Here is a 13,726-nt window from a genome sequence, read left to right as displayed (position 1 = left end):
AAGTATATTGTACGACATTATGCAATTTTTAGTGGTCAACAGATTGCTTATAACTTCGCCCACAATACAGAGTGTTTTGAAAAGATTAATCCAACTTCTCAAAACTGAATCTTCTACGTGAACAAAGATAGAAACGTGGGATGGATTTTAATTTAAGCATTGAAACTGCAAATTTACCTTGGCGCCAGTTGCAAGCAGCCGGTTTATGTGGTTGCCGCTAGCGGCTAGCTCGCTCGATCGGTTATAGGTGTAACCTAGGGCTGCCCGGGTATGCTGGAGATCTGCTCTTTTCCACAAATGCAGGAATATGCTAAAATTTCTTTTTTCAACAGGTCAAAGCATCACCTCCCTGGTACCTGCATATAAAACCGATGCATCGGCCGTACGGATCTTGCACTGTATCACTGGCCAAATGGGCGCCTGATCACTTTTATTTTTTTTAATTTTTTTTTTTTTTTACGTGGTTGCCGAGTACTCCATCTATAAGCCGTCCAAAGCTTTTGGCGAACTGCGGCGTCGCATAGCAAGAACTATGAATGCACTAACTCCAGAATGGTCGTAAAAGTATGTGGCGAGTTTCAATATCGTCTGCATGTTTGCTGTGCGCCCGGTGCATTTGTGGAAGGTAAATCAAATCTTTAGCCCTAACTGTAATCATAAAACGCATTTAAAAGTTCTACCCTTGGATAATCGAATGGTTTTCTTGAAAATAAATGTTTGCAATTCTACGCCCAAGTTAAAATATACTTCAAGTGCCTATTTACACTCAGGTACAAGATGTAGTCTTGTGAAATAGTATAGATCTTTTTGGAACACCCAGCATATTATCAGCCGTCTCAAATTTAAATGTTCACGAAGGGACGCTGATTCCATCACACAGAGTGTGTCTCTGGGTTCCTCATTACGTCATTTAAGCTCTTTTGCATAGCCAAGAGTGTATGTTAACTCGCATCACAGGTACCGAGTATCACTAACACGTATTATGTTTCCGTCGTATAATGCGCGATTTAATGTGCTTATATCAGCCAAGTACCATACAAAACCTTTGTCGAGTAACTTATTTACGTCAAAGCCGTTCTCTAATCGTGCAACAAAAATTCAGTTCATAAGTTCAGTACGCCTGTGTTACCAAATCATTTATAGTTGGTCCGTTGTGTTTCACACATAGCTCAGTATTCTGTAAAGTTTCTTTTGGTAATCATTAAAATATAAGTTAAACATCAGTGAAGAAAGTATACATCCTTGACCAGCACCACTACTGATAAGTGCAGCAGGCCTTGCTTGGCCAATTTAACTGTTAAATACTCTGTATAAAAGACTATCTTTCCCGTCTTTGTGTTTATAGTGCAAAACTCTAATGCCGACCGACCACCGTGTCGTCCTCAGCCAATAGGCGTCTCTGGATGTGGATATGGAGCGCATGTTGTCAGCACACTGCTCTCCCGGCCGTCGCCGGTTTTCGTGACCGGAGCCGCTACTTCTCAATCAGGTAGCTCCTCAACTGGTCTCACAAGAGCTAAGTGACCCCGCTTGCCAACAGCGCTCGGCAGACCTGAGCGGACACCTATCCAAGTGCTAGCCCAGCCTGACAGCGCTTAACTTCGATGATCTGCCGGAAACCAGTGTTACTACTGCGGCAAGGCTGCAATCATTTTAAGAATATTACATTCAACAAATTTTCTCTTTCTCCAAGTGCATTTTCAATCTCCATCTCCATTTAGTAAATAACAGTTTCACACGCCTGGTGTAACACCCAAACATGCTTTCAACACTTATCACACCCGATCTGCCTTCCGATATCACTGCATTTCTTCAGAATGACTGCAGCTGTTCTTCTGGGATTTCACGTCTGTTTTATATGTTTTTCTTCATGGCGTTTATGTTCTCTTTAGATACTATTATATTTCGGCTGGTATTTGAATCAGTGCCGACCGCATTATACTTGGGAAGCTGTCGTAGGATCATGCACCTAAAATAAAAAATCGGTTAATTTGCGTAAGAGTTGTTCCATAACCCGAACTTCTTCCTTCTCGTATTCAAAAGAAATGGCATGCTTGGAACAAGAGTACCATAAGGCTGTTTAGCCAACAGTCCTGTAGTCTCAGCAATACTCCATGTCTTCCAAGCCAAAATGTTAGCACCTGGAAATGCTTCAAGGCCACCATAATCTGCTTGATTGCCCCATACAACAGCAAGTGTCAGCCAGGTACTACCTCCAAACACTGCTTGTACATCACAGGTGAAGTTAACGTGCCACAGCAATGCCTCTGCGACGTGCATGGCGTCGTCGCTGGCGGAGCAGTGTCCCTGTCTATCGCAGTTTGAAGGCCATTGATATTGACTTGGCTGGGCAGTTTAATAAACAGCAATTGATTGGAGGTCCAAATGTTTTTCGTGGACTGCATCTGAACTTCACCTGTGATGTACAAGCAGTCTTTGGAGGTAGTACCTGGCTGACACTTGCTGTTGTATGGGGCAATCAAGCAGATTATGGTGGCCTTGAAGCATTTCCAGATGCTAACATTTTGGCTTGGAAGACATGGAGCATTGCTGAGACTACAGGACTGTTGGCTAAACAGCCTTATGGTACTCTTGTTCCAAGCATGCCATTTGTTTCGAGTACGAGAAGGAAGAAGAAATTAAATGCTGATGAGTACCTGTTCATATGGGCGAAAGTCGGCAATGGCAATTGTAAAATAAAGATCAATGGCGATTGTATGATTTATTATAGACAATAAAGTGTGTTCTGTCCTTTCCTTATCTCTTTTCCTTATCTCCCTCCCCTTTTTATTCAAAAAATCTGTTCACTTTTTGTTTTGGTGCCCGTGCCGCTCTTGGTTGCACGCTAGGCGGGTGACCTTAAAGCGGACTTAGCCGCTGCGCCAAGTGTCAGCCAGGTACTTACCTCCAAACACTGCTTGTACATCACAGGTGAAGTTCAGATGCAGTCCACGAAAAACATTTGGACCTCCAATCAATTGCTTAGGGGCCACACGAGCGCTTTCAATGGTCTTCATTGACGAGTTTCATCTACGTTACAAAACAAATACGTGATTGCTGCCAGAATGCTACATTCCTATTTGTTTCGTGACCCGATTTCGATAAAATTCAGCACTAGTGCCTCAATATCACAGTGCTTGCCATTTATTTGCATCCTGATCATTTCCCCGTTAAAGTTATGTGAATAAATGTTTACAAGTTCCAAAGCACGCAGAATAACACTGAGTAAGTTTAAATTACAGAAGAGAATATACAACACTAAATCTAGTAACAAATTTAAGAAATAACTTTAAACGCAAATTCGTTAGTTATATACATTAAATAGTGCTCACTTAAAAACACAGTAATTTTTCCCCGTTCTGAACTTTTTCATCCAGGAGTGTGAATGAAATTGAAACGGGGGGAATTATAAGAAAACAAAAGAGCTATCCAATGATAGTTTCCCGTATAACATGCAGTACCTGTACCATTAGCCTAATTACTTAAAATGAGCTGCAAATACAGTTAACTGTAATGAAACGGCAACGTCCGGTCGACAAAATTGCGCAAGACTGTTTATACCCACTGCGGAAGAGTTGTCAGGACGTTATGGTTTTCTTTATTTACGCACATTAATGAAATAAACAATCACTAAAACGCCCATAACGACCGTTTTACGGAATTAAATGATGTTTAATATCGTGAAATATTTCATATCCTGTCGTCAGTGCTGCGGTAAATTGTCTAGTTCCTACATAACAACTTGCAGAAACGAGATAATACTGCATGTACAAAGGCAGAAATGGGAGTTATAAATCCTAGAGCTGTAGAATGAAGTTAACAATTCTCTTTAGCTCCGTCAAAGCGACGCACACGCAATGATGAAACGATTAACTACAGAAAAGACCATGAAAGAGCACAATACAATTTAAAGTAAAACTGTACGTACAACAAACTATCTGTCGGAGAAACGTTACAAATTTGCAACAAACTCATACCTAAAGTACGTAAGGAGTGATTATTATACTGGGGAACGACACTATGAGCAACGACGGTCAAAGTCATTTCTTCTAGTAATTCAAAAGTAAGTTCCGTTACGCAGCAGAGAGTTTAATTGTTAGGTTCAACTGTGCGTCTGTGCTAGTAAAATTGGACAAACATCTATCTTTCTTTACATGCGGTACAGTCAAAGTTATCTGGAACTAAGGTAAATATCAATTAGAAAACTGGCTATCGCCAAATTCAAAAAGCGAATCTCCAAGGAGGAATGTCTAAATATGTTATTAAGCATTGCTGCTGACCTAATTTAGTCTTTGTTACTTTTTTCGTGTGACGATGAACAGTTGGTTAAACTGCGGAATAAATTTCGCTTTGACTTTACATCCACAGAGAATGTGGATTTATTCTTCACGAAGAGTAGCAAAATGTAGCGGACTGTTTACAATGAAACTATAAAATATGTCTAATTTTTCATACAAAAGCTTTAAATGTCTCAAAGTAATAGAAATATTTTTTGTGTCATATACTGATGATGATGTGTGGTTTGTGGGGCGCTCAACTGCGCGGTCATCAGCGCCCGTACGAAGTCCCAATTTTTTTTTCACTGTCCAATTTTTTCAGTCCAATCTAGCCACTGTCACAAAAAATCCCCAACCTGGACGGGAATCGAACCCGGGACCCCGTGATCCAGACGAAGCAACGCTAGCCACTAACTATGTGGTACGATAAACGGCGTGCGTCCCTATAGCGATGTAATAGGATATGGTAATGTGGTTACATTAGTTTTACGGTCCGGATACTGAGCCAGTTTCTTTTCCGTCAAAAAGGGCATGGGGACATAATGAGGACAAAAAAAGAACTAAATGACTTAACAGGGTTCGAAAGTGAATGACGCGGAACTAACCAACGGTCTTCAAACGCATCCAAACGCAGGCCGTTTCAACTGTAGCGTGCGACGACAATTAGTACTGTTAATTAGACTCATGAAGATTAATGGCGCTGTAGATGCCAGAAGGTATAACAGGATGTGTTTGCCGCGCGAAGGTGCATCGTGGGAGACCACCTCTGAGATCTCGTCGTCTCTTTACGAAAAGATGGACAATACAGAGAATCATGAAGTCTCTTTACGACAAAATGGATAATACAGAGAATGATTTAGTAATTCAAAGCGCTACCAGCGGCACGTGATATTTGCACACACTGTGCGCTGTAAAAGTAGCGCCACAATTACTTCGATGCTGAAAGCATCAAGAAACTATGCATTAACGTAGTTCCTGGGGTGTGTGATATTTCAGTACTGATTTGCTGAGTAGAGGTAATGTAAGAGAGACTACGGATCTTCCATATGCCCTGGAGAAGAGGAAGAAAAATTTCTTTTTCAACTTTTTAACTGACACATTTAATTTTATAAGTACAGTTTTTCTCCTCTGAACCTTTGGACAAATACTATCTTTTATAAAGAACGGTAAAATCATTTAACAAAAGTTAGAATAATAATGCAGGCCTGCAGTCTCAAAATTTTTGTCACAAGATTCTGAAAACTGCTTTCATTTTTTTCCATCCTGTTAGTATTTTCCGCAAAAAAGGATCTCGTATTTCGAAAATTTAAGCAACTGTAACGAAAATATTAAAATAAAATTTCAAGCAAGCTTTATCTTCTCGTAATTATTGATTTAGTTTTAGGCTTATACTAAAAATACTGCTAACAGTTCTGTTAGCAGTATTGTAGACTCTGTTACATTACGTTTTCAGACTCTCATTTTTTATTTCATCTTTACTGTCTCTCTTCAACATCCAACAATAGTCGGACATCACACTTTCATTCCATCTCCATTGGAACCTCATCTTGATCTCATTAATGTCCTGGTGGAAGCGTTCTTCTTGCACTTCAGTATAATGTCCCAGATTTTGACGGAATATGCCAATACGCGAGTGTATGAAGTACACTTTTACACTCATAAAGCAAGGAAGATTGGGTTCAACGTACCGTCAACATCGAGGTAATTAAGAGACCGAGCACAAGCTCGGATTGTGTCAAGGATGGGGAAAGTGAGCAGCTGTGCCGTTTCAAAGGAACCATCCCAGCATTTGCCTGGAGCGATTTAGGAAAATCGTTAATAACATCGTCCGAACAGGCCGTGAAGGCCCAATGGTACCGACTCTGTCATCCTCAGCCCTTAGGCGTCACCGGGTGCGGATATAGAGGGCACGTGGTCAGCACTCTGCTCTCCCGGCCGTTGCCAGTTTTCGTGACCGATGTCGCTGCTTCTCAGTCAAGTAGCTCCTCAACTGGCCTCCCATCGAAGTGCTAGCCAAGCCCGATAGCGCTTAACTTGGGTGACCTGACAGGAACCGATGTCGCCACTAAGGCAATGCCGTTGATTTAGGGAAATTACAGGCCGGACGCAGGTTTGAACCACTTTTACACTCATGTTACAACACACCTTCTTGAAATTCTCTAACATTGTTCTTGTAATTTTTTTTTCCTAGCAAGTTTGTGATCTTTTTCTCTTATATTGATTAGCTTCTCAAATTCGTGACCCTTCATCAACTGTGAATTTGAGGACCAAAAAACTTCTGCCTTCATATTTTCGTGGGCGATGAAGGGAAATTTCATAGAAAGGTACTTACAGGAGGATCCATCTTGTCCATCAAGCACAATTTGATATGTAGTCGCGGAAGCAATAGTTTTCCGTGGACTAGAAGCGTTTCATGCAAGAAATTTTCAGTCCCAGGTCCACTCCAATGTTTGTCTTGTCCAACTACCTCACTCACATAGAAAGCAGGACATTATCGTGTACCCAGACTACAGTCATAAAATAGGTATAACTAAAAATAAAATAAACTCTATTCCACTGTGAAAAAACTGTACGTGATGGAAGAAACATTTTGAAATCAGCATAAAAAAGTTATAAATGATGACTAACTGAAACCCTCAGCTGCCGACTGGGGTTGTTGATATACCTCGATGTGGATAGCTGAAAATGTGTGCCCCGACAGGGACTCGAACCCGGGATCTCCTGCTTACATGGCAGACGCTCTATCCATCTGAGCCACCGACGACACAGATGAATAGCGCAACAACACCTGTCGGCAGCTGAGGGTTTCAGTTAGTCATCATTTATTCCAGGGAAAATCTGCACGGTCAGTAACAGTAATCTGTTCTTTCGAGAACAATTACTGTCTTCATAAAAAGTTAGTTAAGAAGATATATATTTTTTCAATGATTTGGTATTATGCAGACTCATGTAATCAGTGCTTAAAGCTAATTCTACATGACAGTCAAAACAATTAGTTCCTGCTGCTGTGTAAATGAATAGTTCGTTCCTCCACACTTCATATCCAGCACCCCCACAGTAAGAAAATTTTTCCAGTGATCGAATTACTATTTGTTTTATGAGCCTTCCAAAAGACTCATTAATTAATTTCACTGACACCGTAAATCATATTGAATATGACTACATCATAGTTACACAGTGCAATTTGTACTTTCAGCACGCTTATTGCGTAACTAAAAGCGTGCCTGGCTTTGTGTAACATTCACCATCATCCTTGTCGTCCCAATCGTCGACTTCATCATATAATTACATATCTGCGTCGCACCATCTTCACCAACATCAGCATCACAAATCATTTCACAACTTCATGCCCACCTATTAATAAAAAAAATTCTTTGTCAAATTCACCTTTTCCTACCTAAGTTCCTTTGCTCTAAATTCTGTAAATCAAAATATTTCAGTACCTCCATCTTCCAGAAACGTCACAAATTACGAGAATATTCTAAAAGCATGCTCCACATTTAAATGTCTCCCATTTGATATACCAAGATTTTATATACCATCTAAAACACGCAAATGTTTCTGTCACCGAAGCAAGACAAGATTTCTTCGTAAATCTTTTCGCTGAAACGTATGAAACAGATCAGAGTACTTCTGGTCTTCTATTCATGAAGTCTAAGCGATTTCTCTGTTTGTAGAAGGAAGTGTGGTTTGCCAATGTGCAACGACGAAAGAGGACTAATTTATAGAACACTAAGTGAACACTGTAAATTTAAAAGTAACAACAGAGTACTTATCATACTACTGTTTTCCAACTAACCATACTGATACTTAGTGCCTGTCTGCATAAAGTAGGTATACTATTCCTAGGCTTTACACACAGCCATCGATGATGTTTCAGCGGTATACTCGTACCAGAGTGTACAAGTGAAACTCACAAGTAAGAAAAGGTAGAGATAATCTACGAAGGGCAAAATTTATATTCAAAGTTAGCAGTTATACGTCAAAAAAACGTTTAGAACGACTGGTGGTAAAAAAAAAAAATTCTCAGAAAAACAAAATAGCATCATTTACTAGATGTCAAGAAGTTTACCTAATAACACCCCTTAAACAACTTACTTGCAGAAAGCGAATTCATTAACTTGCACGCTGAACTGCTGGCGAACGAGAATCGATGTCCAAACCGTGCAGCACGAGAGACGGCAAAGTACTTTGAGCATGCCACCATACATCAGAAACTCTCAGGGTGCTATAACGCCGTGCTATTCATGCCCCATCCTCCTCTCTCCCTCCACCCCCACCCTCCTCATAGTCCAGAGCCTGAGTTACGAGCCGTAAATAAAATATCAGCATATTTATCGCCGGGCATTGCTGGCTCGTATATTTCGCCGTAACGTATGCGTCGTTATTTCAGGGATTTTAAAAAGTCCCTGGTGGTGACAGTACTCGTAATCGCGGAGGGCTAAAGGGCGCTTACCGAGCACCCCGAAGTATTCTAAAATCTGTATACGAGAATAAAAGTTTACGGCGATATTATGTAAGCCCGTACGCAGTTCTACGTCAAAAAACGTTTAGAATGACTGGTGGTAAAAAAGATGCTTAGAAGTTAACCTAGTTTCAAAAGCATGCGTAAACCACTCTTAACGGCAAAGAAAACTGTCTCAGGTTGTATCGAGAGACAAATCTCGTCGCCTTAACATACCTCCAAGAGTTCGTGTAAGACGTGAATTAACAATTATAATTAAACTAACAGTGTAATGTGTAAACATTCCTTTACACGCAAAGACATAAAAATGCAGGCACCCTATGCCTGTTCGTAAATGACAATACAGTAGACAGAACTACAGAAATCTTAGTTACTAAACGACTAAAACACTTCATGGTTCATGGTATACGATCTCAGCTGTTTAGGTTCCTATCAGGCGGCTTTCAGGTGCCATAATAATTTGATTTTCAATATTTCACATAATTATTGGTCGAATTTAAAAATTTAAAATGCAGTCATAATCTACTCATCAAGACGTATTATCTTAACTCAAAGGTTTAACACAACAGGACAGGTATTACAGTTGGTAATTGTGTGTTTGTCGTGAGGCACCGTAGCTCACGGCATGTAAATCGTCCACATTATTTGACTCTTCAAGCTTTCCCGGCGGATGGGTTGTAAATAGTCTTCACGGGTTTGCCGCCGGATCACTTTGTGCAAATTCCACAATATTTTCTCGGAGCAACTGTCCGACATCTTCAGGTGCTTCAACCCTGCTGGTACCTAGCCACCAGCAAGATGTCGGACAGTTGCTCCGAGGAAATATTGTGGAATTTGCACAAAGCGATCCGGCGGGAAACTCGTGAAGACTATCTGCTCACATTACATTCATCCAGTACTTGAGAATACGAGTGGAACAAGATACACACGTAATTTCAAATCTTAACGAAACTTTTTTTCGCTGACACCCCCCACCAAATGACGAAAGGAAGAAAAAAAACTGCTTTTACATTTTCGCTGTTGCTGTAGTGAAACTTCAGTATCGGGGCATGACGTTTTAATTTATTACTTCTTTACTACTAACTCTAGTCGCAACACATTTTGCAGATGGTATCCGCATATACCACTGAATGTACTTGTAAAGTTGTACCACTGTACGACACGTAGTTCAGGATATATGACGTCATAAACATTGAGATGCGTGAAAAACTAGCTTCAGCTTCAAAATGAGCGCGAATTACCCGGACTAAACTCATTCGCATTTGATCATGAGAGCACTTAATGACTTCCAAACATAACTTCAATCCTTCTCTGAACATTTTTTTCGCTTAAGTGCTTCACGTCAATATTGAGCACATTATATCACTTGTCTGAAGTTGTTTTATACATGAGAGTTCAATTATTTAAATAATGGGAGTTCAATTATTTAAATAATCGGTGGTGGAGGTTTCATTGATAATGTCTAACCAAAGAGGTGAAAGTTTAAACTACTCGATGGAGTACATTACGGATTCTTCGGCAAGCATTTGTCTTTGTGTAGGATGAAAATTACCCATAAATTCTAGTCATACCCGTTGGTGAAGATTGTAAATCATGAGAACAACTGTCGGCCGCAGAAGCATAATAGCACTCCACTGAGCTGTGCGATTATTAAATGGCCACGGAGGACTCATCGCTTTCAGCCGAACTTTCTGGTCGATAGAGCAACTCTGCGCGAGATAAATTACAGTGCACATCTACGCGGCACTTACGAGCTAGGTATTGCACTATATACGCTCTTCTCCCCTGCCGACGCCGTACGTAAATAGAATTAAGTTCGCAGACACTTCACGTAACAAGTGACAGAAGCTAAAGAAACACACAACGCGTTTTTTTCTTTCTGTGTGTTGTTAGTCAGCGAAAGTAACTCAGCAAAATTTTAGGACTTCATCCAGCAACTACTAGTACCTAACCTTAGGGCTGCGGTTCTTGAGATGGCAGAAGAAACTACCGTGTAGGCTGTGATCTCTCAGGCTTTCTTAGCGAAACTGATTAATCGTGTACATACGGGTGTCGTGTCAAGTCGTTATTATTTTATGCACAATATTTCGATCAGGTGCTGCGAATTTTGCTAGACTCCAACCAGACAAAGCAATTGTTGGTCTCACAACGCTATTTATAGCCGAGTTCGATTGCCTACCATCTCCATGCCCTTTGATGCACTTTTGATTTTCAGAGCTCGCACAGATATTCTGTGAAACGCAAATTCTCTCAGCGTCTTCCAACTCTGGTGGCTGTGATGGCCGACGAGATTTTAATAAATTGAGTGCTGAACTCAAAGCGTTATTTAAATTGAAACCGCCGTCCCAGTTCATTAATTTTCTGACGTCTTTATTTCGATAGAGCCCTTAATTATGCCGTCACAGAAATTTCTTGTCCACATCACGACAATGGTCTCATCGTATTTTATTATGATTACATTCCAAGCATAAGACCAGTATCGTGGTGCAAACGCCAAGTACTGGGACATCATAATGAAGTAGCCTACCGATATAAAGACGTTAGAAAACCTAATAAACAGTGACGTCGGTTTCAATTTAAATAACGCTTCAGATCCGGCACTAAATTATTAAAATCTCGTCGGCCAGCATATGCACCAGAGTTGGAAAACGCTGAGAGAATTTCCGTTTCGCGGAATATCTGTTCAAGCACTGAGAAATAAAGGAGCAACAAAGACCGTAGTGTGCATCGAGAATCGAACTCAACTGTAAATATCTGCGTGAGACCAACAGTAGCTTGCAGTCTGGTTGGAGTCCTGGCAGCGAGTACGTTTAATAGCAAAACACGCAGCGCCTGAAGAAAACGACGGGGTCGGTCGTCGAAATACCGGGCGATTCAAAAGGAAAAGAAAGTTTTCAATTGTTTATTACAGACAAACTGTAAACGACAGTACAAGAAGTCAATCCACTGTCGATTTATAACTGGCACACAAAATTTTTGAAAGCTGGTTGCATATGCAAAAGGAAGAGTACTAATCGGCCACGCACGTCTGATTAAAATATGAAAATGTCCAGCATATCCGGGATGCGTTCAGACAGAGCCCTCGGAAGTCCACAAGACCGGGCAGACCAGCATCCTCAAACAATGGTGTGGCGTGTTCTGAACCGACGCATGCTTATAAAGCATCGCAAGTTGCAATTACTGCAGCAATTGCGTCCCGATGACCATAATAGAAGTTTTGAACTCATTTTTTCGGACGAATCGACGTTTCGTCTACCGGGTAAAGCAAACCGCCATAATGTAAGAATTTGGGGGTCAAAATATTGGCGTCGTTGTCGAACATGAAAGAGGCTCACCAAAAATAAATGTGTTTGTGTGGTTTCCGTTCAACAGTTTATACACCTTTCTTTTTTTGTGGAGTAAACTGTGACAGGACACGCTACAAAACTGGCTGTTTCCTCAACTTCATGAGGATTTCAGTGATTTCATTGTTATGCAGCTTCACTTTCACCTTGTGGTGCCACATTATCTTACCAACACCATCCTAAAATGCTGGATTGGAAGAGGTGGACAACGAGATCTTGTTCATTGATTGACGATTCAGTAAACGAAGACCTGTCGATTCGTATGCGAAATGAAATGATTACCGTTTCAATGTTTCTCGAGCAACGAATAATTTTCAAGTTGAGTGTATTGTGTAGTGCCTGTGAGATCATACAACTTTGAGCGCTCCTCTATCCAGTGACATGCGCAATGTGTTCTTACCTTTCACTGTTTGTCTGTAATAAACAACTGAAACCTGTTCTTTCTTTATGAATCACCGTGTACTGCGTATAAAATGGAAGCAGCAACTCGGCAGAACACCGGGAAACACACCATTACTCTTCACGTTGCTTCTATGATCTAAGGCAATAAAAAGGAAATTTTTTCAATTATATTTTACACTCACCCTATGCCGACGTATGGAGACGCCTGGAAACTGCTGCTTTGGTCATGTGATTTGCTCCACTGCACCTGCAAACATAAGCAAGACAAATTTTAGAGATAGTGGAGACGTCGGAAACGCAATGTAGTCATGAATAAAACATGAATTCTTACCATAAAACTGAAAATACGCTTTCATCTATCATCATTCGGATTTTACGTGCAAAGAACGCGTTTTTATGAGTTTTTTTACGCGCGCCACTTCTATGTTACAAACTTTTTGTAAGAAGGTAGACAAATACATCTCATTAATCGTCGTCTTGTTTTTTGTGAAATGGAAGCCACGATACAAGCAATATGATTCGAAAGACAATAAAAAAACTATACCGGATAAAGCACTGCCGGAGTCAACAAAAATCTGCATTAGTTGCCAAACTATGGCGGTCTCATGTCAAAATCACGATAGAGTAAAAGTAGGGAACCAGAATGAAAATCTGCTCCTATCATAGCACAAAACAAGCTGTAAAAGAAGGGATCTAGCTTTTACACTTAATCGGCAGCTTCAAAGACATTTAAACCAAAACATCTTGACACATTCGCGCTGTTCTGCTTGTTAGTATTAGTAACCTTGTCGTGTAGTATAATGCATAGTGTCAAGAAAAGTAACAACATACATGATGTCATCTCCCCCCCCCCCCCCCCCCCCAGGAACAAATCCACACCTCGACGTTTTAACACCCTAGAAAAACTTTCTTAGCATGGCTAAAGAGCATACACTTAATAAAGTGTATGCTATTTAGCCATATTGTATCATATATTGTTTACTATGGCTCGGAAAACATCTGGATTTTGGGGTACGGGATCTGGATTTTGGGGTACGGGACCACGGATTTTAGTCCATAAATTTCAAGATGCATGTATGCCAAAACACGGCGGGTAAGAGTGCACATTGGGATGGGGAAGTAGGGTTACCTCGTAGAATACGTCAAGATATTTTAATTTAAATGTCTTTGAAGCTACCAGATAAGTCGAAAAGCTAGATCCCTTCTTTACATTCCTAACCGACATATTCATCTTTTTT

The 13,726-nt window shown here is 40.6% G+C and overlaps 1 protein-coding gene across 1 annotated transcript in view; it reads right to left on the bottom strand.

Moving 5' to 3' along the window:
• LOC124794768 (kalirin) overlaps positions 1–13,726 on the bottom strand; it is a 2,150,963-nt gene that overhangs the window by 1,674,951 nt on the left and 462,286 nt on the right. The window contains exon 4 of the mRNA XM_047258392.1: positions 12,671–12,735. The gene's annotated coding sequence lies outside the window, so the exon portion shown is untranslated. The remainder of the gene's footprint in view (positions 1–12,670; positions 12,736–13,726) is intronic.

This window comes from Schistocerca piceifrons, chromosome 4, assembly GCF_021461385.2.
Source record: "Schistocerca piceifrons isolate TAMUIC-IGC-003096 chromosome 4, iqSchPice1.1, whole genome shotgun sequence".
Classification (NCBI taxonomy): Eukaryota; Metazoa; Arthropoda; class Insecta; order Orthoptera; family Acrididae; genus Schistocerca; species Schistocerca piceifrons.
Note: the sequence above shows the minus strand (reverse complement) of the source record. Positions and strands in the feature narration are given on the sequence as shown.